General features: G+C 39.4%; 1 protein-coding gene across 5 annotated transcripts in view; it reads right to left on the minus strand.

The window, feature by feature from the left end:
* Window positions 1–25,151, minus strand: part of mcph1 (microcephalin 1) — a 227,642-nt gene that overhangs the window by 196,454 nt on the left and 6,037 nt on the right. The window lies entirely within an intron of this gene.

Consider the following 25,151-nt stretch of genomic DNA (forward strand, 5'->3'; position numbering starts at 1 on the left):
CTCAACGCTGATTTGAATTAGATCTTCTACTGTGTTAGGATGTAATGAAGATCTAATGTCTGATTTTCATTCCTAAATGACAACTTTTTGTCTATTAAACATGTCTATTATAAATCACAGCGGAACATTATGGTGCTCCTGCTGACCCAGAGAGTATATTCAACTACGCAGTATTGTTATTTCTGTGTTACAAATATTCTTATCACAGAAGAACTTGAATCGGAACTAGAATTAAAGATTATGGTTTGGATATAAACACTGACGTCTACAGAAGCAATCAAAATAGAGACGAGCACCTTTTGAAAGTAACATGGAGCTTCAAATAACAACTGTATCGATCACATTGTTACTCCACTAGGTGGCGACAAGTGACTTAAATATATTTGTTATTGAATCATTCATTCAAGAGATTTGTTAAAAAAAAACACTGATTCATCCATTAATGAAACAAGCAAAGTATTTATTATGATATTACTCATATATTGCTATATAATACTAAATAAGCTATGTATTAATAAAACAATATAAATAAAAACGAAAAACATCCTCACTATCAGCATTGGCATGTTCCACCTCAACGTGTCCGACGAGGATGTTCGTGGGCTGTCCATCAAGCAGGACGCGGACATAGACATACACGATCACACACTCCTTGACAGACAGCTCGGTGTCTCCATCGATAACGAAAGAGATGTACTGAGCTGACGACACTTTAACTGCGGTGTTCTCGCGAATAGTATCCATCTGCTATACGCACAACCGGTACATCCGGGAACTTAACTGTCAATTTTGTCCCCGCCCCCTTTTGGGGTAAACAAACTAGACTCTCCATAGACTTCAATACAAAATAACGGCAAAAACCAACGTCCGTACACAGCCGATAGGTGTAAATAACTTAAGAAATCATTTATATAAAACATGTCAAGTAATTATATGTCCACCCTGCCTGCCATAGAGCATGAAAGATGCATTTTTTTTATGCCCATTATCAACTTGCCCAGGCTACCTGCCATCATCATCATAAATTCATAATATATACATTAAGGTTTTTTATTTTAAAAAACGAAATAAAATTATTCAGGGGCTTACCTGGTGTATCGATTAGGTACAAGTAAATGTCCAGGTAAGACACTTAAGTGATTTCTTAAGTTATTTACACCTGTCGGCTGTGTACGGACGTTGGTTTTTTGCTGTTATTGTCTATTTTGTCTAAGTCTATGGTGAGTCTACTTTGTTTTACCCCAAAAGTGGGCGTGAACCTATTCAGAGATATTCTATGACGCAGCGCCGGTTGTGCGTATGACCCCAATGATATTGGCACACGTGATAAAGGAGCGTCGCGAAAGGGAGTGATTGACAGCTGATATTAACCAATCTAAAATCTGCTTTAAATTTAAGAACGTAAGGATAAAGTTTGATTGGTTATGTAACGTTGGATAAAATGATGGTCCGACCACCGCGTATCAGCGCACATAAGGTACCAGGGTTTCCGTTGTCCGGTAATTACCGGACATTGGCCGGGAAAAAAATGAAATGTCCGACAAAATTAAATCTCTCCGGTCAAATTGTCCGATTAAAATTGCCTAATAATCCAGCCCCCCTAACACAATCTGAATTAGAGAATAAGCCTAAAATATATTAAGCAAAAATACACCGACCTTTGGCTATGTTATAAAGGAACAGGCTCTACCGTTTGAATGTTATTAAAGACGGCACATACAAGGATGTCAAAGTGACCAATTCAAGCGACCGCTACATTCAAGCTTTCAAAAAAGCCAGGGAACGCTATGTTCAACATCTGATAGATGCCTTGCAAGATCAGTTCCCCGAGGATTGCATGGATCTACTTCACTGCCTCGATGCCCTTCTGAATCCCTAGATATCCGCAGACACATATACACGCAAGTAGGATCTGTTGATTTATTATACGGTCATTCTACAGAAACGTCGGTCCCCTTTTAGTATGGCAAGATTTCTTTCTTTTTTTATTTTTCTAACATTTAAACTTACACGACATTATTAAAATTTAAAATATAGGCTAAATAAAAATGTATATTTTTGTGCATTTATTTAAAGACGGCATGTACTCGTATTTTCCACACTATAAGGCGCACTTAAAAGCCTTCAATTTTCTCAAAAAACGACAGTGCGTCTTATAATCCGGAGCGCCTTATATATGGATCAATTGGTTAATAACGCTCTGCGTTACCTTACCTAACGCTAACGCTCAGCCTTACCTTACAAAAAACTAAAGACCAACAAACAACATTTTCCAAACAGAAATGTTTCATTTCAAATTACAAATTAGGACTAGCAAGAACAGGAATGTAGCATACACAAAAAGTCCTGTAAAACTAAACGAATAAATGGGCCTAATAATATTAATACAAATTTTATAAACAAAAATATACATAAAAGTTTTAATAGTAAATTAACTATAGGCTAGAATTTTGATAACTGAACTTTTGCCCAACGCACACAATAAAAATGTAAATGGGTTAACCATTGTACACACAAACTGCTGTAAAATTAAACGAATAAATGGGCCTAATAATATTACTAAAATAAAAATATGAACAAAAATGTAATAAAAAAAAATGTATAGGCCTACATAAATTTTTAAAAGTAGGCTAATTAATTTTTAGGCCAGATTTTGATATGCCTAACTGATTTTTGCGCAGCGCGCACTATTAAAATTTAAATTGGCTTAGGCCTATATCATCTGTTCAAAAAAAAAAAAAAAAAGTAAAATTAAACGAATCAATGGGCCTAATTATATAAATAAAAATCATCTACATCAACATCAATGTGTTATATTAAATAAATTTTGGTAAATGAAACTATTAGGCCACCAGACGCCTATAGGCTATATCTAACTGAACTTTTGCGCAGAGAGCACGTGGATGACAATTTAAATTGTCTCAAACTTAAAAAAAAAAAGAAGAAGAAAGAATTGCTTTCCTTATCTAGAATACAGTTCTTTTGAGTTCACCTTCAAGAACACGAGTTTGGACAATGTCTGAGGCTTCAGACAAATGCGGTGGTTTCTTGAAAGCAGGCCAGCAGCGGAGAAAACCCTCTCTGCGCTGTAGACTCGCTTGGGGATGCTGAATACAATGCATTCAACTTTAGTCAGGCGGGGAAAAGACGTGGAGACGCTCCACTCAGCTCACATGCTCTGCTGCGAATGCAAGTTATGCCAAGTTCAGACGGCGCGATTTCAACGAAATCTATCCAGAGTGGACCAAGCTCGCCAAGATAGCCTCCCTGTCTCGAGTGTTCCTGTAGAGAGGGGGTTCTCACTGCAGAATCGGATCAAGACGAAGCAGCGAAGTTGCCTTGCAGAGAACAAGGTTACGCGGCTTATGCGCATTGCAAGTTGTGGAGAGACGCTGCGACTTTTTGATTTTAAGTCGGCAGCTGCACATTTCAGCACTGCAAAACTGCGTAAAAAGTAGCCTAAAATGACGCGAGACAGTGTTATAGGCCTAGTCATTTGTTTGTTCCAATTAATTTGACAAGGAGTCATTTCACGGTGGCCAATTTATTTACCAGCTAAATGGGACGCTGAGAGTGTATATAATTAAGTTCGCTTGAGTAAAAACTACTATTCAGATATTGTATGTGGGGAAGGGGGATTGGTTTGTTAAACTAATGTGAAACCATAGTAAAAAAAACATATGTTTTCATGATTTCCGTCTATTTGAAAGGTATGCTAATAAACATGTTGCATTCTATACGGCCCGATTATGTCATTTTTTAAGTTACATAGCCTGCCTCCAGGTTTCCTCAACTTGACTAATTAAGAGGCGATATTTGACCGGCATATCATCAAAATGTCCGTTAAACTAAACCTCTGCCGGTCACTTTGAATTTTTTTTTCTAGTGGAAACTCTGTAAGGTACACAGTAATTTGCGAACTTTTTGTAGAGAAATGAAAACAGGTCGCACCACAACCATTATTTGCACTCGCACTACTGCTCCCAAATATATTTTTAGGTCGCACAGGTTAAAATTCAGCAGCATATGCGACCAAAATGGTCGCAATTTCGAGCCTTGAATAGCCTTTCTTGTTCTATCCTGTCTATCATATGTTGCTACCTCATTACATTACAAATGTACAGAAACAGCTGCGCTATACATTTAAAGGGATAGTTCACTTTGAAATTAATTTTTGATATGTTTTAGCTTACCTCAAGGGCATCCAAGATGTAGGTGTCTTTGTTTCCATAGCATTTTCAATTTGAGACAAACTGTTGTTGTCTGTCAGTCCTATAATGCAGTTTTAGGGGGTCCACCTCAAAGAGCATGCACAGAGAAGTCACATATTTAGATGTATCGAAATCGTCTTTCATTGCGATTTCTCGTATATCTAAATATTTTTAGTGAAAGGTAAAACTTCCGAAATCTCCGTGTAAACAATGCGTGACGTAGACTCGCGAGAGATCACTTCCGCCGTAACGTCTGGAGACGGTTCAGTTCGGTTCATTTGGACATCTGATTCAGATCAGTTCGACGGCTGTTAACAAGAGGTAAAAACTAGGGATGGGGCCGATCCGATCCAGTATCGGTATCGGGACCGATACCAGTGTAATTCACGTATCGGATTTTTCCGATCCAACCTGCGGAGAAATCCGATATTTATGATCCATGTCTGCGCTTTAACGTTGGCTGCTGAAATGACTCCAAAAGGGATTCCCCGGGGCTGCTAGTCTGCTAGCTGGTGCAGCTCAATCATAGACTGTAAAAAATAGGGCTCAATGAGACACACAGACGCCCGCTCAAGAAATCCATTCCGCAGTTTGCAGCCAGCTAGCAGGATAGCATTGAGCTACCAATATGTTCGCTGTGTGGAAATCCTATGGTGGAAATACTTCACACTGGAAACACCGCAGCAGAGCAAGACAGCAAAATGCAATGTTTGCAAAGCCGTATAAATTAAACTATTTATCTGTGATGCATGTTTGCAATTCGCAGTCCAGAAGAGAAAGAGAGAGAGATCTCTCACGCGGTGCCACAGCACGCACAACACGACAGCCCTGCTTAATGAGTGACGACAGAGGAAACATAGCCTGGTTACACTTTAGATCTGTGATATTAGTCTGATTTCCAAAGATTAAAGAATATATTGAGGTAAAAAAAAAACATTAAACAATAGCCGCATTCTGTGTAGCCAACTTCCTTCCCATCGCGGCGGTGCACTGTCATTTCTCCCTAAAACTCAAACTTTAAGACAGAATCAGCACGATCGGTAATTGTTGTAAAATGCCGTCTCTGCTGTTGCTAAATTGCGGGACGCTTTTAATAATAAAAAGAGCTATTAAAAGCACAAAATTTGCGCAAGAGGGCGGCGCGCGCTCCGAAACAGACAAGCAAATTATACTTTGGGCTTCATATGCGCGTCTAAACGATCAAAAGTAGCCTGCACAAAAATGTCAAAACGACCGGCTTGGAGATTATCACTTAACTACGTTCATTTTAGACATAAACGGTTTATGGAAATAGTTGGGAGAAAATATGGTGCATCAGTAGACTATGAAATCCGCACTAGTTCTTAAAGGGGCAGCAGTATAAATGTGACGATTGCGACATTACTGAGAATAAAACAACCAAAGGCAAAGAGAAAATCACTCACAGCTCTTGAATGAATAACTTCAGCTTTAATAAGCATAAATCTATCTATGATAAACTTTGCAGTCCTATTTTACTTTTGATTACTTTTTTATAATTCTTTTTAGACGATATACCTGAATAATGTTAGTAGACCTTCCTGAAATTAAAGCACTGTGTAGGCCTGTATAATGCGTATATCTTTGTTTAATTGTCTATCTATTGTTTAATATATCAATTATTATATATATATATATATATATATTGACATAGGCTACATACGTACGTATCACCCTTGCTTGTAGAGAGGTGTTTGCTTTAACATTATTTATCATTATTGTTGATTTTATATGATGCTGAAATAAACACAGGTCTGGTATCGGAAAAGTATCGGTATCGGCCGATATCCAAAGTCAGGTATCGGGATCGGAAGTGAAAAAATGTGGATCGGTGCATCCCTAGTAAAAACTATATAAATACTGTTCATTTTCTCACACAAACCGCTCGTTTCGTGTCTTAGGCCATCAATGTGTACTTACATTTACGAGTCATTAAATCATGTTTAATTTTGACTTCTCTGTGCATGCTCTTTGAGGTGGACCCCCTAAAACTGCATTATATGACTGACAGACAACACCGGTTTGACCGAAAAATGTCAAAATTTAAAATACTGTGGCAACAAAGACACCTACATCTTGGATGGCCTTGAGGTAAGCTAAAACAGATCAAAAATTAATTTCAAAGTGAACTATCCCTTTAAAACATGTTGACATGTTGGCTATATCTAAAATAATTATCTTTTTGATTTATATCTTGTTTTTCAGGAATGTATTTTACAACAATATAAAGAGAAAGTGTATTATTCACTAATCTAGTTTATAATAGCATTTTTGTCAGATTATGATCATATATTTTGGAAATTTGTTGTTTATCATTATAATGAAGCTGTCTGTATTAAGTAGATTGTGTTTAACACACAAGAGAGATAATCAGTTCAACACACAGTTATAGAAATTCTACTTGATTAAAAAAAAACTGTACTGCATTTACAATGTAGAATGCTGCGGTTTAAATTGTTTTAACTTTAAACCTGTTGGTTTAAACCTGTTGGTTTAAGTACTGAATTACCTGTATTATCCTATATATATATATTTGTAGTTTTTGATTAAAGGGTGGCAATCTTTCATAAAGCCACCCTTAAAAATATTATTGTTTGCCGTAACCCGACCGACCCTGTCAATTTAGGACCGACCCAATTTTTTATTTTTTTTTTCCCTTTTAGTCCGACCGACTTGCCGGTTGTAACTTGCGTTCAGACCGACCGATTTTTTTTTACTCTTCAAACGACTAATTCAAATTCAATAAAATTATATTTTAGTTAGTATTGTGAAAGTTGCTTATGTCTACAAACGTAGGCTACGTTCTTTCTTTTAAATAAAAACACGTGGCGTCATCGTCATCTGATTGTTTACACGATTGGTTTACCCGTGTCACACTGTCTATATGGCTTGTAGCCTATGTTCGCTTAGTTTTATTTAGTGTTCCCGCTTGGTAAACCCGGTATTAAACGGGCAACGGGGCTGAATATCAACCATTTCTATATATAATAATAATATTAAACAATTTGTCAGATGCAATTTTGCTATTCGCAGTCCAGAAGAGAGAGCGATCTCTCACCCGGAGCCACAGCGCGCACAACATGACAGCCCTGCTTAATGAGTGACAATGAGGACAGAACGTGGTTACCTACACTTTAGATCTGGGATATTATTCTAATTGTATTTTAGATTTCCGCTTTCAAAGATTATAAAATGATATTTGAGATGAAACCATTACAGACGCATTCTGTCTAGCGCAACTTCCTTCCCTTCACAGCGTTGCGCTGTCATTTCCTCCTAAAACCCAAACGTACCGTCAGAATCAGCACGATCGGTAATTGTTGTAAAATGTACTGTTGCTAAACTGCGGACGCGTTCGATCATTAAGAGCTATTAAAACCACAAAAGTCTGCGCAAGAGACGCTGTTCACAAGGCGACGCACACTCCGAAATGCATGGCAACGAGACAAGAAAAGTAGGCTATAGCCTCATTTTGGGCTTCATGTGCCCAGCTAAACTATCAAATATACATAAAATATAAAATGCCCTGCTCTGAGAGTCATTTAAACACAGTTTATGTCTTAAATGGACATGAATAGTTAGGAAATGGTGGTGCATCAGTCATCTGTTAGATCCGCACTCGGTCTTAAAGGGGCAGTAGAATAATAAACATGTGACGATTGAGCCAGTAATGAGAATCAAACAACAAAAGGCAGAGAAAATCCCTCACATCTCTTGAATGAATAACTTAAACTTTAATAAGCATTAATCTAACTATGATAAACCATGCAGTGTCATTTTACATTTGATTACTAAATTAAATTTCTTTTCAGACAGAGCGACACACTTAACTGAAGTAGCTAATTTTAGACTTTCCTGAAATTAAAGCACTGTGTATATAGGCTAATTTGCATCTTTGTATTCTTTGTTTCTAGCCTGGTAATATACTACTACTTCACTTTGCTTCGTAGACAGAGTCTGGAATGGCATAACAGAGAAGTGTTTTCTCTCTCGCAAGGGGGCGCTTCTCTGAAGTTTAAAATCATTGGTTACCCATAAGCCAATCAGATAAGTTTATTTATGACTTATGTTATGCGCCGACACGGCCGCATCGAGACATTATGCATCGAACTCAAATCTATGATCGAACTTCCACTGTAAACAGGGAGCGGCGCTTTTGTAAGGGCTGAAAAATGTGTGCCAACCGGGAATGAACAATTCACAAACTAGGTTATTTATATGAATTACTGAGTTGCGGCCGCCCCGCAAAGTCGGCGTGCCCACTGCCCCGCTCTCACGAGTCATGACTGATTTAGCTTCCGCTGCCCCGCAGCGCCGTGAGGACGAGCCCCTGCTCTCACGAGTCATGACTGATTTAGCTTCCGCCGCCCCGCAGCGCCGCGAGGACGAGTCGCTGCTCTCGCGAGTCATGAATAGGAAGTTCATTTTACTGATTTTCTGAATCATTCGAGTCATTTCGTTTATTTAAGTGGCTTAATGTTATCATTTTAACAGCCAAATTCCCCGATCACATCCACCTACGCAATGTTGATCATATTCTGAATTAAGAAATCATAATGCAGTAAAAAATGATTTACAGGGAACATAAATAATCACTTTACCTTCCGAGTCTTACGTTCATTTGTCACGTGACATAGGCAATGAACAGATCGTTGATGAATCACATATCTGGGACTAATGCAGCAGGATGTCAAAACGAAATATGGTGGATTATTATTATTATAATAATAATAATTATAACATGATAATAAGAGCGCACCAGGAGCGTTCACAGCCGAGGAGACCGACTTTCTTGTCATGGCCGTAAAAGATGGAGAACTGACGTTGAATGGGGCTAAGTTATGTCCTTATAGTTATGGCCAAACAGGTCTGATCCATCATTACTACAATTATTAGCCTGAAAATGAAATTGGGTAGCCTAAATGCCTAAGCTTGAAGTATTAATATTTTTCCTTGTTATAATGATTTGCAAAAATAAAAACGGCTGCATCTGTGTTGACGAAAGAATCAAAAGTGTATGCGCGTTGTGCAAGCTACATAATGGCCAAGCATGCTGGTTTTTGCTGGTATACGTTGCAAATAGAGGGGCAGAAGTGCACGCGCCGGTCCTAGCTGTAAACACTGATGATGCGAGCGAAATACCGGAGTGAACATGGCTGTAAAGCAGTGGTTCTCCAACATTTTGGTGCCAGGGACCCCTTTCAGGGGAAAAAAAATTCCAAGGACCCCCCTCATATTTATAACAGTTATTGAGCACAAAGTTAATGTGTGAGCGGCAAATGAAATATTTTTGCACAAAATGAATGGTCTCCACCCAGGGTACTATGCAGGAATTTCTAAATAGCCTACTGAGGTAACGAAAGTGATCTTGCTAGGAATCACTTAGGATCCCTCACTTAGGAATTTTTGATGTTCTTGATATACACACATGTGCATTTTAAGGTGTTTTAAGGCCCCACAATTGGATAACTATAGATTTAGTAGAAGCATGTCAGTCAGTGGCATTCATTTTTTATTTTTTTTTTGTCAAGATGTCACGAAACACAATCACATATTCCAATCAGGAATGGCCTTAAAAGAGAAATGTTTCAATAATTAGGCCTATTCTGCACACAAATAAAGCCCATAAGCCTATAAATACAATGATAATGGCATTATGTTTAATAGGTGCGTGCGTTGTTAATTTGAGCTACTGTAATTAGCTAAAAAAACATACAGTATATGTTAAATATATGAATCCATAATGTTAATCTCATGGGCACATGCAGTAGGCTATGTTTCTATTGACCTGCTTTTTCCTTTGTTAAAGTTGAGCTTGATTAATACTTTGCAAACTGATTGTTTCAGTCGTTTTTTTAAAACTTTTATCTAAAACAGCTGTTTAGTTTATGTTAATTAAGGCCTACATCTTATCTCGCACTTTATGACCGTTGACTGAAACGTCGTGCGGGGAACTTTGAGTTCACTCCGACTCAAACATTTTGACATTGACGAGCTATCGTTGTTAGTCTGCTGAAGCACCTCAGACGAGAAGGTCAGTATCATCGCGATGTGCATCCTTGCAACCTCAGTTGTGGGTACGGCCCTGTCACTATGCACTTTTATTTTGATAATGATCAGACTTCTAATGTCAAATCTACAGTAGCAGTGCTAGAACTGACTATTGTGCGCGCACGCGAGACGCCGGGGCGCAATTACATGGGAATTTTTCCTCAGCAGTGGAAACAGGAATACTCTTATTTATGGTCATAGATAAGACAAGAGTGCATCATCCGAAACGGTAAAGTGTCCATTTTTTTATTTGTGTATAGGCTACATTATAAATGACTACAAAATGTCATGCCTTTTAAAAATACAGAAAAGAACCGGATGCGGGTTCATGCCGTCTCTCTGTCTCCTTTCTGGCGCACGTCCCGCAAAATCAACAGCAGCGAATAGTCTACTTGACGCAAAGACATAGATTATCTATCTATAGAAAACTTTTAAGTGTCTACTTTGTATTGTTTTATGTTAAATGCTTTATATAAGTTACTTAGGAATAAACAGCATGTTTTCAGATGATAAAAACATGACTCATAGCATGGAAAAAAACGTTAGGTTGTAAATTATTTCGCGGACCCCCTGGCTTTAGCTCGCGGACCACCAGGGGTCCGCGGACCCCACTTTGAGAACCACTGCTGTAAAGGACCTTTGCTTCAGTTTGAAAAACCCCGGAATGTTCTCCATAACGGAGCGAATTGCATTCCGTGTCTTGTTTCCCATTTCTGCGGTTGTTTCTGTTTTCGATTTCTCTAACCTACAATGTACACTCGGCGCTTAGTGTCTGCGTCACGGCTCTCAGCCCGCCCTCTGTTCGTTGATTGGCCGGCTGTTTTCAGGCCGTTGGAAAACTGAAAGATAGGCCGCTATCTCAGACTCAGAGCGAAATGAAATCAGCCGAAGTAGGAAGTCTGACGTAGTCAGGCTACTTTGTTTCACCATGTGTTTGTACTTGTTTTTGCTTATATCTCATGTATATGGAACAAAACAAAAAGAGCCCGCACACTGCTGCATAACAAATATTTTATTAATTTTGTGACTGGCCTAAAATGTAACCGGTTGTAGGTTGCATTAACACCTAGTGGTGGATGCACAGTTTGAAGACCAAGTCAGTGACGTCACAATATGCAAATTTTTTTTTTAAATTAATGATCACCATGACCAAAATTGTACTTTTTTTTTTACACTGCATCCTGAAAAAAAAATATAGACCTACCTACCAACCCTTTAAAAAAAAAAAAAAAATTTGACCCAAACCAAAATATTTTTACGGATGGCCTAATCAACTGTTGTTGTGGACTATATACTGGAGGTATATTTTAGGTGGCTTATTGAGAGAAGTGCAATATTTTTTTATTAGTTTAAGAATAAAATAAAAATATCGGATTGATATCGGTATCAGCAAAAGCCAAAGCTGCTGCATCGGTATCGGAAGTGAAAAAGTGGTATCGGGACATCCCTAATTACGAGAAAGTTCCTCATTATTATGAGATGTTAAGTCATTATTACAAAAAAAGTATTTCTTTATTATGAGAAACTTTCTCAATATAATGAGAAACATTTATTCCCTCATTATTGTTTTACCTCATTACTGTACACACAGCACCCCATATTGACAGAAAAACACACTGTTCACATTTTTGCACATTTATTAAAAAAGAAAAACTGAAATATCACATGGTCCTAAGTATTCAGACCCTTTGCTTAGTATTTAGTAGAAGCACCCTTTTGATCTAATACAGCCATTCCATTCCAACTGATATAGATATTATACCGCAAAGCGATGATGTCACTGATCATTACATGGTGACTTGCATAATACGTACTGCTGAAATATGTCATGTTGCGCCACGTTAAAGACCAGGCAGAACAATCCTTCCAACCACTATAGATGGATTCTCAAATAGCTTACCTGATCTATCTAAGCTGCTAAGTGAACCCAAACAAACAGATGAATTAGACGAAATGACTAGCAGTTTAAGCACCATTTTCACTAGTACATTAGATATTGTTGCACCAATTAGATTAAAAAAGGTTAGAGAGAAAACTAAAGCACCATGGTACAACAGTGCTACGCATGCTATCAAGAGAGAAACTCGCAACTTAGAGCGTAAATGGAAACAAACTAATTTAGAGGTCTTTAGAATCACGTGGAAAGACAGTATGTCACGTTATAAAAAGACACTAAAAACAGCCAGGGCTGAGCATCTCCGCAAACTAATCGAAAATAACCAAAATAATCCAAGGTTTTTATTTAACACCGTGGCTAGACTAACAAATAAACAGACATCACCAGAGCAAAATATACCGTTACAGTTTAGTAGTAATGATTTTATGAAGTACTTCAATGAGAAAATAGAAAGCATCCGAAACACAATTATAAATGTACAATCCTCTATGGTGTCTTATGATTTAGCTTCAATTATGGCCCCTCCAGAACAACTAAACCGCTTAACAACGATAGGACAGGAAGAGCTAAATAAACTTATCATTGCATCTAAGCCAACAACATGTTTATTAGATCCAATACCCACTAAACTACTGAAAGAACTATTACCTGTAGTGGAAGAGCCTCTCCTCAATATTATTAACTCGTCTTTATCTTTAGGTCATGTTCCAAAAATATTCAAGCTGGCAGTAATAAAACCTCTCGTTAAGAAACCGCAATTAGATCCAAATAACTTGGCAAATTACAGACCCATTTCAAATCTTCCATTTATGTCCAAAATACTAGAAAAAGTAGTGTCCGCTCAATTGTGCTCTTTTTTGCAAGAAAATTATATCTATGAAAAATTCCAGTCAGGATTCAGACCGCATCATAGTACAGAAACTGCGCTAGTTAAAATTACAAATGATTTACTTTTATGGCTCGTTTCCACTGAGTGGTACGGTACGGTACAGTTCGGTACGCAATTATTTGCGTTTCCACTGTCAAAAGTTGTGAATGGTACCAAAAAGCCAAACCGTACCGTACCACTTTTTGGGTACCCTTCCGTTGGGGTACCTAGCACAGTGAAAGGGTACTAAAAGGTGGAGCTAGACTCACTGCAGAACGCTGATTGGTGGACAGAGTATCGTCACTTGCGCGTGATACAAGGGCATTAGAAGCATACAGTTGAAATATAAGTCTACTGTTATTTTGTCACGAAATGTAGTTTTAAGAGTTTTTCAGGTGAGAAAGTGTTTTTTAAAAGCTCAAATATGTGGTTTATTTATATATTTATGATAATTTGACTGAGATCCATTCCAAGCGATCACCGGACGCTCGCGCTCGTGTCCCCCGCCTGGAACAGCCTTTCCTCGGCTAGTCGTTCTGATGTTTGCCGCTGACTCAGACGTCTCTGTAGTGGTTAAACAGGAGATAGTAGTTCGTCTTGTATAAACCTAACAGGTGATCTTTGGTCTCGTGAATCTTTAACTTGTTCCCTTGCCAATAGTTTTGGCAGAAGGCTAAGTGAAGTTTCATATCTTTGAGCGCTGAATTTGTATAGCCTATTTGACGGATTGTTTCTTGATGTTATTAAAGCTTTACTGTATATCTTTTTGTACCTTTTACTTATACTTTCATAATGGCTATTATTGATAAAACTAAAATTCAACAAAAAGAGATAGTTTTGTCATTTTTTTTATTTTATTACAAGATCATCTGTTGTTTATTGCAACATTTGTACCAATGCGATATGCAATAGCTACATTGCATTACACATTGCCTGGAATATGTTTAATATTTTTAAATTTAAACGAAAAGAGGCAGGGTTGTTTTATATTTAGTTTTGTTATAAATATAACGTTACATGCATGCAGTGAATATAATCAATAGGCTATGCGTTGCCTGAACCACATTTGTGTGCTTTAGAATGTTTAAAATGTATTGAAATGAAATCGAAAAGAAGCAGAGTGGTGTTTAACATATTTCGTTTTATTGTTGCCTAAAATGAACATACAGAGATAACCGGAGTCGCATAGCCAGAGCGAGCAGAGTTCAAGAACGCGCTGTTCCATTAACAGAATTACTGGACTCGCGTCCTCGGGATCATTCTCCTGACTCGGACTTTGCATTGGCTTCTTGGAAACGCCTAATGCCAGCGCTTGTTTCTAGTGGCAAACATGCCGAGAAGCAAGAACAAGATCTGCTGTCTGTCATCCATTGTTGTTTACTATGTCGCTTTCTTCGCGCGAAAATGACGTGACCGCTTCTTTCCAACATACCACGCCTATCAAGTAAGGGTACTGTTGGCGGTGGAAACGCAAGCCTGATCATGGTGTACCCGACCCGACCCGTACCGTACTGTACTGTACCGTACCGTACCCCTCAGTGGAAACGAGCCATTAGCTTCTGACCAAGGCTGTATCTCAATACTAGTCCTACTTGATCTTAGCGCTGCGTTCGACACTATAGATCATAAAATACTCTTGGATCGACTACAAAACTACACTGGTGTTCAGGGACAGGCATTAAGCTGGTTTAGATCGTACTTATCGGACCGTTATCATTTTGTCTGTTTAAATGGGAAAAAAAAATCAAAGATAACGTCAGTAGACTATAGAGTACCGCAAGGATCGGTTTTAGGCCCTCTGCTATTCTCAATATATATGCTGCCACTTGGTAATATTAGGGATGCACCGAATATTCGGCCACCGAAAATTTTCGGCCGAAAATGGCCCAAAAGGGCATTTTCGGTTTTCGGCCGAAAGACTTTTATCACCGAAACAACACGGCCGAAATGTTGTGATGACGCAAACAGAAACCGCGACCTGCACGTGCCTTTCTGAATCATCATGTCTGCGGTGTGGACATATTTCGGAGTATCTGAGAAAGACCCACGAACAGCGATTTGCAAAACATGTAATGCCGAAATTTTAAGAGGGGGTGCATCTGCAAAGACTTTCTCCACGTCGGGTTTATCACCTGAAATCCAAACATCCCGATCGCTACGCTGAATATGAGAGGAACGCGGCACAGAAAAGGAAAACGCCTTCGAGCGCGCCCACTCCGTCTGTGGCGGACGTTTTTGAAAAGGCAAGAAAGTTTCCCAGTGATGGTGTCAAGGCAAAGGGCATTACACAAAAGATAATGGAATGCATTGCCTTAGATGATCAGCCATTCTCTCTCGTAGAAGATGTGGGATTTCGTAGGTTGATCGAGCACATTGAGCCCCGTTATGTCATGCCGAGCAGACGACATTTCTCAGAGGTGTGTTTACCTGAGCTGTTTGATGTTGTTGCATCTCACGTCCATGAGCATATAGCTGCAGGTATTTCAGCAATCAGTTTCACGACAGACATATGGAGCTCAGACGTCAGCATTACCAGTATGCTCAGTCTAACCGCACAATGGATCGACGCTGATTTCCAGCTGCAAAAGATTCTGCTCCATTCACAAGAGTTTCGAGGGTCACATACAGCAGCAGCCATTTCTGATGCATTCGCCAGTATGTTCGACACCTGGCATATCGAAAAATCTAAAGTGCATGTCATTGTCAGTGACAATGCAAGAAATATGACAAAAGCGATAGAAGACAGCCAGCTGAAGGGAATACGGTGCATGGCCCACACACTACAACTGGCTGTGAATGAGGGAGTGTTGTCTCAACGCAGCGTAAAAGACGTACTAGCTATAGGCAGAAGAATTGTTGGCCATTTTAAACATTCTCAGCTGGCCTATTCCCGCTTGCAGTCTATGCAAGATCAGTTTGGGACACCAATAAAACGGTTCCAGCAAGACGCGAGTACGCGGTGGAACAGCACTTTTTACATGTTGCAAAGCCTCTTTGCGCAAAAAGCAAGTCTTGGCTGCAGACTACAAGCTCCCCGCGACATTCACTTCACACCAGTGGGTCTTAATAGAGAACATTCTCTCTCTTCTTGCCCCCTTTGAGCAGCTAACGAAAGAGATCAGCTCCTCTGATGCTTCTGTAGCGGATGTTATTCCTTTAATCGCAGCACTAAAGCGTCTCCTAAGCAAAGAGACTGAGACGGACCACGGAGTTAAAACAATGAAAAGTGCACTCTTAGAGTCTGTCAGCACTCGTTTCACTGAGATCTATTCGGATCCTCTGCACTTCGTCGCGACTGTTCTTGATCCGCGTTATAAAGACCATTACTTGAATGCGAAAATTAAGCAGCGCGCACGAGAAATTATCCAGGCTGCGATGGATGCGGAGAACCCGCGTGGAGACGGAGACGGACCAGCGCAGGAGAAGGAGATCAGAGCGCAAAAAAAGAGACTCGTCTCTCGGCACCAGATGAGGGGCATGCACCCTCGTTGTCTGATATGTTCAGTGAAATCCTACAAGAAAGTGCCTCAAATAATAATAGGTAGGCTATTCTGTTCTAAGGCTACTATATATGCGAGTCTATGACAATCAGATCAGAATCATATTTCTGCTATATATATTTTTTAATTTGATAAAAATGTTTATTTATGCACTGGCCCTATTTAAATGCACTCTCTCAAATATTTCTCAAATATCAGGCAGATGATAAGCTCAACCGCTCAACAGCTAGATGGTTATCTGTCTGAAGTCCCCATCCCCAGAAGTGATAACCCTCTTGCCTACTGGAGAAGTAATCACGGCCGCTTTCCTGACCTGGCAAAGATGGCACGCAAGTACTTGTCTGCTCCGTGCACAAGCACTGATAGCGAGAGACTGTTCAGTGCAGCAGCTCATGTTCTCGATGAAAAGAGGAACAGACTTCACTGTGATAAAGCAGAGAAGCTACTCTTCATCAAGAAAAACCTGCCACTTTACCTCAAGAAGTAGAATGGGCGTGTCTAGTGTTTAAATATTGTTTTATCCACTTCGCACATCTGCAATTCTTATAGTTGATATATTCTTTGAACCTTTAATATTAATTTATGCAATTGCAATGCCTTGATTTTAGTAAAGTTAGTACAAAGTCATTGCCATAAATGCAATGATAATAATTAGCATAATTTCTTTCGGTGTTTCGGTTTCCGGCCTTGGTTTCCTCTTTTTCGGTTTCGGCCAACAATTTTCATTTCGGTGCATCCCTAGGTAATATTATAAGAAAACATGGAATTAATTTCCACTGTTACGCTGACGACACTCAATTATATTTTTCATCACGACCAGATGAAAACACTAACTCATCTAAAATGACAGTGTCTCAAAGATATAAAATGCTGGATGACGCGTAATTTCCTGCTATTAAATTCAGATAAAACGGAGGTATTACTTATTGGTCCAAAAAACTACTCCCAAAACCTCTTACAATACAACTTTAATCTAGACGGATGTCTTGTTACTTTATCCACTACAGTAAAAGACCTGGGTGTTATACTAGACCGCAACTTGTCTTTCGAAAATCATATTTCATATGTTACAAGAACAGCCTTTTTCCACCTTAGAAACATTGCTAAGCTACGTAACATGCTATCTATTTCTGATGCAGAAAAATTAGTTCACGCATTCATGACCTCGAGACTAGATTACTGTAATGCTTTATTAGCCAGTTGTCCTGCATCCTCAATAAACAAGCTACAGTTAGTACAAAATGCAGCTGCTAGAGTTCTTACTAGGTCAATAAAATATGATCACATAACACCAATTTTATCATCTCTACACTGGTTACCTATTAAGTTCCGTATCAATTACAAAATACTACTACTAACCTATAAAGCCCTAAATGGTTTAGCTCCTATGTACTTAACACTAGAACGGCCACAACGGTCATTTTGACCATTTTGAATTTTATATCTATAATAACTTTGTTGAAAAAAATAATAAAATCCTGCTGGTACCTGACTTTTCCTAAAATTGTCTGTATTTTCATTTAAAATGCTTTTCATATAAATTAAGTTACGTAAACGTAAGGCAAAACAAAAAAAAATGAACATATTTACCTATTTCGGCCATAGACGGTCATATTGACCGCACTGAATTTTGCGGTATTTTTTTGTTAAATATCCCGCGGTTGATCGTGTTCTCTCTCAACAGAATGGTCCGTCCGGTCACCTCTGTAGCGGTGTTTGCTATATAATAATTTCTACATTAGTTGTTGATCAGAAATAAGCAAATAAAACCGGACTACAGTTATCTATAATTCGGATGCAGGGGAACAATCGGAGGTGGAAAGTGACAGCGACGTTTCCTGGGTGCAAGTTAACATTTCCTCCTCATCAGAGAGTGATTCAGAGTCAGAGTCCACATCAAGCAAAAAGAGACGGCTGCTATCATCAGACACGGCGGATCCAGATGTTCTATTTATGTCGGATGATCCTGGTGAGCTCTGCTGCCCTGTCCTGCGCTGTTTGTTTTGCTGCATGGGCTGTTCACTAGTTCTGCGAGTCCTATTATAGCCTTGACCGCGTCGCAAATCGTCACTATCTAACATTTTCGTCATAGTTTTTGTCATTCAAACCTAGTTTTTATTTAGTTATCGTCTCGTTTTCGTCTTTGAAAAAATGTGGTTGACAAAAATAATTACGAAAATTATTCATCAACACTGTTTTGAATCTAACGGTCAAAATGACCGTTTGTGGCCGTTCTAGTAGTTTTGGAATTCTGGCACTTCTAGTGTTAACGGACCTTCTTTCGCCCTACAATCCACCGCGTTCCTTAAGATCACTAAATTCAAGGGTTCTGGTCATTCCTAGGATATCGAAGTCCAGTAAAGGAGGGAGGGCGTTCTCGCATTTAGCTCCAATACTCTGGAATAGCCTTCCAGACACGGTCCGAGGCTCTGACTCGCTGAAACAAACTTGTTTTCTTCCTCTTTATCCTGTTTTTCTTCCTTATCCTCCTTGTTTGCCCATCTCCAATATTTTACTGTAAAGCTGATCTTTCCCAGCGTTTTTTTTTTTTTTTAAACCAGGACATCACTTTATAAAAAACGGCCAGGACCTAGGATAACAGGACTGGCCACTGGTCACCCTATTGCTGCATATCTTCAGAATTTGAAAATAAAATAGTGTGTGTTTGTGGTACTGCTTACGCATTGCAAACGCAGCATATGTGAAAGCACTTTAGCGTGTGCGGCTCCTGTACCGGATACACACCACAACACTCACCGCATACGCACTGCACACGGAGTATGTGTGAAACGGGCGTTAGAAACATTGTTAAGCTACGCAACATGCTATCTGTTTCTGATGCAGAAAAGTTAGTTCATGCATTCATGACCTCGAGACTAGATTACTGTAATGCTTTATTAGCCGGTTGTCCTGCATCCTCAATAAACAAGCTACAGTTAGTACACAATGCAGCTGCTAGAGTTCTTACTAGGTCAAGAAAATATGATCACATAACACCGATTTTATCATCTCGACACTGGTTACCTATTAAGTTACGCATCAACTACAAAGTACTACTACTGACATATAAAGCCATAAATGGTTTAGCTCCTATGTACTTAACGGACCTTCTTTCGCCCTACAATCCACCGCGTTCCTTAAGATCACTAAATTCAAGGCTTCGGGTCATTCCTAGGATATCTAAGTCCAGTAAAGGAGGGAGGGCGTTCTCGCATTTAGCTCCAAAACTCTGGAATAGCCTTCCCGATACGGTCCGAGGCTCTGACTCGCTGACACAGTTTAAAGGGTACCTATTACGGATTTTTGAAAATTGCCCTTCATGTAGTGTTTAACATAGATCTAAGTGAACGAAAACATCCTGCAAAGTTTTAAACATGGAAGTTCATCGTATACAAAGTTATTGTCTCTCAAAAGTAAGAGTCGACTCTGAGTCGCTGATATGAATCGTTCGAAGAACGATGCTTTTCCTTTGTCTAGTTGACGTCAACTTGACAAGTTATTTGAATAAGAAACACCCACTTATTGCGTTCGGAGATGCCAGGGAAACCGGAAAACAATCATGTCGACGAGACGCTGTGTTTTGAAGTGCGACGCAAAAGCGAACTTTTTTCACCTGCCAAGTGAGGAGCATTTTGAAGACTAAGTTCCTGCAGTTCATATATACAAGTATACCACACAAGTATAGCCCAAACCTTGTTCTGTGTTCGCGTCATTTTGAAGATGATTGCTTCACAAACCTAAACGCTATAAAGTATGGATTCGCAAGCCGGCTCTAACGAGCTGAGGATCTGAATCAGGTGTGTTAAATAAGGGAGGCATACACAATATGCAGAGCAGTGGGTCACGAGGACTGGAGTTGAGAACCCATTTAAGGTGATAGGCGTTCCGTTTTCGACAATCTCTGCACAGAGAATACCAATCACAACTGACTAGGTCATCTGACCAATCACCGCAGATTAGCGTCGCGCAAAGGCGGGTTTTGGAAAAAGGACTCGGTAAACGATTCATATGGGAGTCGGTGAGCAAATCAGGTAACAATAAATGCATATTATAAGACAACAAAAGTGTTTTTTGTCATTGCATGCTTGTAAAACTGTTGTTGGGGACTCCCAGAACAATATTAGGAACATTTTAAATGCCATAATAGGTACCCTTTAAAACTAGATTAAAGACGCATCTCTTTAGTCAAGCATTCACATAATGCTTACCTCTTATTCCTCTGTTATGCCATACGGAACAGTTTGCCACTGAAAATGCTTAACGCACCAGTGGGGCTCGACAGCCTTTTAGACAAACGGGTCAGCGCGTATGGTTGGGTTGCGGAGAGTTTGGGTTACGGAGAGTTTGAGAGATAGTGGTTTTCTAACACCGACTCCCGTATAATGGAAATCATTATGAACATCAGCTATGCTAATTATTTCCCATCTGCCTTTCTGCAAATGGCGTTCGTCAGGTCCAGTTTTGTATCCAGCCTCTCACGGGGATTTCGGATGCCCCAACACATGTGATGAGACGACTCAACGCCGGCGATATGTTATGGCGCTGTTTTATATATAAACAATATTTATATTTAATATTTATATATAAACAATATGAATGTTAGCCAGAGGAGAACTGGCCCCCGACTAAGCCTGGGTTCTCTCAAGGTTTTTTTTCTCCATCCAATCTGATGGAGTTTTGGGTCTTTGCCACTGTCGCCTTGCTATTGCCTTGCTTTTGGCTTGCTTAGTTGGGGTTATTTAATATTTAACAATATTATTGATCTGTGTTGTACTACTTTCATGTTATCACTGTGAAGCTGCTTTGATACAATCTGTATTGTGAAAAGCGCTATATAAATAAATGTGACTTGACTTGACAGCCATGAGTCTTTTTTGGAAAGATGCAACAAGCTTTTCACATCTGGATTTGAGTATCCTCTGCCATTCCTCCTTGCAGATCCTCTCCAGTTCTGTCAGGTTGGATGGTAAACATTGGTGGACAGCCATTTTCAGGTCTCTCCAGAGATGCTCACTCTGGCTGGGCCATTCAAAAACAGCCACGGTGTTGTTGTGAAGCCACTCGTTATTTTAGCGGTGTGCTTAGGGTCATTGTCTTGTTGGAAGGTGAGCCTAGTCTGAGGTCTAGAGCACTCTGGAAAAGGTTTTCGTCCAGGATATCCCTGTACTTGGCCACATTTATCTTTCCCTCGATTGCAACCAGTCGTCCTGTCCCTGCAGCTGAAAAACACCCCCACAGCATGATGCTGCCACCACCATGCTTAGAATTAAGGCCAAAAAGTTCTATCTTGGTCTCATCAGACCAGAGGATCTTATTTATCACCATTTTGGAGTCCTTCAGGTGATTTTTTAGCAAACTCCATGCACGCTTTCATGTCTTGCACTGAGGAGAGGCTTCCGTTGGGCCACTCTGCCATAAAGCCCCGACTGGTGGATTGCTGCAGTGATGGTTGACTTACTACAACTTTCTCCTATCTCCCAACTGCATCTCTGGAGCTCAGCCACAGTGATCTTTGGGTTCTTCTTTACCTCTCTCACCAAGGCTCTTCACCCCCGATAAAAAAAAATGGGATGATGACATTGTGTTTTATTATTTTTGTTAGCTGAGCTAGTTGAACCTGCTACATGCGGTACTAGATGCAAAACACTGCAGAAATAGAGAGGCTTAACGCTAGGGATGGGTACCGAAACCCGGTATTAAACGGGCCCCGGTACTGAATTTTGAAAGACCGCTGTATCGATAAGCTCGGACGTTAACGGTTCTGCTGTCGGTACTGGAGAAATTAAGTAAAGTTGGGCTACTATTTATTCCTATAACGACGTTATCTTGAACATGTTTATATCGCCAGCCATTTCTATATATAAACTATATTTTAATTAAACCATTTGTCTGTGATGCAAATTTGCAATTCACAGCTCAGAAGAGAGAGAGGGACCCCATTTACACCTGGTATTAAAATGCGATCTGTATCCAGATAAGTTATCCGGATAATAAAAAAACGCATGTTAATGCAAGGTGTAAATGCGTTGTGATCGGATCTGCCTGACCACATCTGGAGGTAGTCTGGCTCGCATTGTGTCCGGATCTTTACTAGGTGTAAACGCAATCTGGTTGTTGAAACCACATATGTATATTTTACTCCTCCCAAAAATGCTAAAAAATAAACGAGTGAGAGCGTGTTATAGGCTATGTCATGTTATAGCCTAGTCAGATGCGACACGCATCACCGCAGATGAGCAGCTGAGCGTCTATTCAACGTGCAAACATCGCAAATAAAAGTGAAAGTAAGTCACAGACGCAGTCAACACATCTTCAAGTAAAGAAACGAAATTATCTTACCAGCGCTGTTGCCACTCTCTTATTGATGTCTCTGATTTGGAAATTAGCTGATGATCAATAAAATGCCACTCAGATCTGTTGCTTTTGGTGGCGTGCAATCCATTAAATCTGCATATAACGCAAGAGGTGAAGATCGGATTTATATCCGTTTTGCAAAAACACATTTATGTGGCCAGGTGTAAATGGAATCGGTACTTATTATCCGGATAACTTATCTGGATACAGATCGCATTTTAATACCAGGTGTAAATGGGGTCAGAGAGAAGAGAGAGAGCGATCTCTCACGCAAAGCCACAGCACGCGCAACACGACAGCCCTTGCTTAATGAGTGACAATGAGGACAGAACTAAACATTCAGCGTGGTTACACTTTAGATCTGGGATATTATTCTAATATATTTTGTATTTCGGCTTCCAAAGATTATAAAAAGAAGATATTTGAGATAAAACCGTTAAAAAACGAGACGATCTGTCCAGCTTAACTTCCTTTACTTCACAGCACTGTGGAGCGCTGTCAGTTCTTCCTAAAACCCAAACGTAACCATCAGAATCAGCACGATCGGCGATTGTTGCAAAATGCTGTCTTCTACTGTTGCAAGATCAAGAAAATGGCTATTAAAAACACAAAAACCTGCGCAAGAGACGCTGTTCAAGGCTGTGCGCGCTCCGAAACGGACTTGTATTCTTGTGTTTGTACTTGTTTTTTTCTTATGCGTCCTTTTTGTATAAACAAAAAAGCCTGCACACTGCTGCATAACAAAAAGATATTTTTCTTCGTTTTGCTTTTTCTATTTTTCATTTCAAAATATAAAGTTTAATTATGTTCTTAATTCTTTAAAAAAATAAATAAATAAATAAAAAAACACCAAAAAGAACCGATAAGAAAATCGTTAAAGTACCGGATCAATAAGCGGTATCGGTAAGAGTAGTAATACCCATAGGCGGAAATCGCGGGGGGGGTCAGGACCCCCCCTATCTGAGGGTTGTCCCCCCCCCAAAAAAAACATTAAAATATGTGTATTGTAAATAATATAATGATATATTCTTAAAATAATTAAGAAATAAAATAACACAAATGCAAATGGGGCAATATTGAAAAAAGCGTTCTAAACATTTTGAGACCCCCCTCCCTTGCCTCACAGTGCATTGGTCCACTGCCTCCGTCCCTTTTACCTCAGACACACACATTCCGGTGGCGGGAGAGAAAAACATAGTTTGAGTAGTTGTGGAACTCCAGTAAAGGGGTCGCACACCGGACGAGAAGCGTCGCGCAGCGCCACGTCTTTAAAATTCGAACACATTATTCTCTATGAGTGTACACACACCGGCGGCGCCGTTCAGCTGAGATTCTGAAAGGTAAAGTTTTCAGACTGCAGACTCAGGAACGATTGTATTTAATTGTACAGTACGATAATAACTTAGAACAGACATTATCTTCATGTCATTAAACATTACAATATTGCTGGCCATACACTGGTGAGAAAGTCCGGGTGCGCTGTGCATTTAGATTGTAACACTTTCACTGTGATTTAGTTGGTTTATATCATTTAATATAGTTAAAGTATGAGTCAATGAATGAAATGAAATCACTGCGCTGCGTGAGGAGAGTATGTAAACAGATTCGCCGCTGGCTTAAACCAGAAAGAAATTTTAAGAAGTATAATGAAATGGTCTCCATGATACACTAATAATAATAGTAAGGCTTTCCTCTGTATTTTTTTGCCTGTATTATTGGTGTCCCCTTCAAAATTTGCTCTTGAGAATTGTTATGTTTATTGTCCCCCCCAACATTTTGATGAAATTTTCACCCCTGGTAATACCGATAAAACCTTAACGATACCCATCCCTACTTAACGCGGAGAAAATCTTGGTTACGTCTAAACCGTAACCAAGCCGTTCACACAAACAGAATGCATTTTCTGCACTGCTTTTCCATTGATTTTTGCGTAAACATGCACAAGACGGACAACTTTGACTGTTGCGCTTGCGTCTCGGACAGGAGACACAAGCATGACATGGCATGTTTAGAAAGCCATGTAAAGTTAAAAGTAGTTCAACTTTTAAAAAACAAATCAAGACTTTGTGGGTTTTTTCCTATTCAACTGCATTTCATGTTTTTAAAAATTGCAAAAAAAAAATTACTCTTGTCAGCGCTTTGACTCTTGAATTATGCTATTATGTTTAGAATTATTCATGAAATTTACAAAATTATATTTGATTTATGAACATTAGTCTAAATGTTATGCACTTTTACAGACAGTCATATTA

Source organism: Pimephales promelas, chromosome 11 (genome assembly GCF_988280905.1).
Source record: "Pimephales promelas chromosome 11, fPimPro1.hap1.1, whole genome shotgun sequence".
Lineage (NCBI taxonomy): Eukaryota > Metazoa > Chordata > Actinopteri > Cypriniformes > Leuciscidae > Pimephales > Pimephales promelas.